This window comes from Charadrius vociferus, unplaced genomic scaffold, assembly GCF_000708025.1.
Source record: "Charadrius vociferus isolate BGI_N301 unplaced genomic scaffold, ASM70802v2 scaffold599, whole genome shotgun sequence".
Taxonomy (NCBI): domain Eukaryota; kingdom Metazoa; phylum Chordata; class Aves; order Charadriiformes; family Charadriidae; genus Charadrius; species Charadrius vociferus.
In genome coordinates this window covers 663,055-665,381 of record NW_009649980.1, presented here as the reverse complement: position 1 = coordinate 665,381, position 2,327 = coordinate 663,055, and positions in this window count along the sequence as shown.

The following is a 2,327-nucleotide window of genomic DNA, read 5'->3' as shown; positions in this document are numbered from 1 at the left end:
ATCTATGAAACCTCTTTTGATTAGCTGCTTTTTCCACCATCCCAAGTTTAGACTAAAATCCATAATGTCCTTTCAAAGGGCTTTAATATATGTAGGTTTTTCTAATCAACGCATTTTTGCTCATCAACTGCTGCAGTAACTGGGAATATTTCCTGTGCAGTGGACATCAGATGTTATCTCATTCATTTTGGTATACGGATAGCTGTATATAATGCAATAGGTATAATACCTGTGGCTGTGTGGAACTGTAGCAAAAGAAAAAGAGGGGTGAAAGAAATGAAATTATATACCAGTTAATCAAAAAGAACAACAACAAAAAAAAATAGAATAGGACACCTAGATATTACTGAAATCTATAAACACACAGAAAAGAATTTGACAATGCTTCATTAACCAATATGAAAAGGTTTGATGGTACCATTAAAATTTTAAGGGAAAGTCATTTGCCATATAGAAATTCTCCTTGCAAATATATTTGTCCTCAGAGAATCTAAAAGGCCAGAGACTTGTAAACATAGAGATGAGTAAACAGCAAATTTATAGCAGACATTCACTACCTTATAGCACTGAAACACAGTGACCTAAAGCAGCAGGAGGAAATTTCACTGGTTGTGCTATACTGGTATAAAAAATGAAGGTCCTGATTCTTTCCTTAGAAAATCTTGGGAGCACTTTCACTGACTTCAGTGGGGATGACTGCTGATGGGGGACAATTACAGAAAAAGAAAAATCAGATTCCAGGCTGGTCTACATGAGACCTTTTATAGTAACTTAATTTTTAAAAAATAATAAAATGAGCTGGTGAAAGTGCCTAAAGTCTCTTACAAAAAATTCATCTGAAGCCTTCATATAGAAGAAAAACAACCATCTATTTTCTAGCTTTACAAAAATGAGAGATTGGATGATTGTTTCATGATGACTTGTATTTGCTTCTTTCAGTTATAACGCTAATTACAATTTGGAGTGGTACATTGATTAGATAATGCCACCCAAGCACCAGTTCTTAACAATGCAAAACTGGAGCCTCAGAACTAAATTGTATTTTCAAAAATCACAGTGATCACAGGGCCTGTGTATCCCTGTCCTGTTAGTCCAGTCTTTTGCAGCTTGAGGCCAGCAATAGTGCTGCTTCGTTACTGTAATATGGAGGAAAGAAGGGAGAGAAAAACAGAGGGAACTATTTATTTAGAGGAAGAGACTATAGATGGACTTCGGTGAAGCAAAGCAGTAGAGAAAAATATTAATGCAAAAAAACTGTTCAGAGAACTTGTGATATTTTGATTAAATGTTTAGGGACACTGTACTCTAATTTCTACTGTCTCACCTGCTCTGGAGCCATAGGTAATTTATTTTTTCCCCATCCTTCTCTCACAAATTCAAAAATACATATAATAATTCTTAATTTCACCCCATGTTAAACAACTTAATAAGGACTGAAATAACATACACATCGTAGCATGTGTGTTTAAGGGCCTAGGGTAATAAAAACTCTACACTCGTGTTGAGGCCAGTAGATACTATTGCAGTGCTGTTTCATTATTAAAAGTTGGATAGATTGGCTGTTCTCCAGTTCTTTCATTCACCATGGGTTTATTTCCTTCTGGATGCTTTTAACTCAGTGTATTTTGTAAAAACACAATTCTCAGTCATTGGAGTGGATTTGTGCACACTAAGAAAGAGCTACGAATTCTTTAGTTTGAAAACTACAGCTGTAAGAAAAGTCTGACTTCTGAGGGAAAGGAGGAGTGGAGATCAGAGCCCAGGAAAACTTTTAAAAAATGATGGCGGTAGAGGGGTAAAACTCACACAGAATAGATATGTTCTTTTTTTGTCTTCTCCTGTTTGGAAGTATTTCTTTTTTTCTTCAAAGTGAGAAGTTATAACAGTCCACATCATCTTGCTTTGAAATGCAAAATAAAGGAGCCTTGCTCTAAGGAAAAGTCACAGCAAAAATGTGCACTACTTCTCAATATTAGCTCTTTTCAGTGACTGATATTTATACTTTTGTCACCTTCACTTCTTGTTCATCTAGAGAAGATTGATATAAAAGAAAAAATGAAATTATAGAACTACAGTTATAGCTTGTAAAAAGATGTTGCTGAACTTATTACAGTTTAACAGTATGTCTTTGTTATGAAGAATTAAATGTCTTATGAAGAATTAAAGAATACAGAAAGTAAAGGTGAATATATCCAAATCATAACTAATTTCTTAATTGGAGGAGGGATGATTTTTAGCCCATGACTGCCTGGGTTATATTAATTATTAAATAAATACTAATTAATTGATAAAAAGAAATCTTTCAACAAAAGAAAAGAAAAAATATC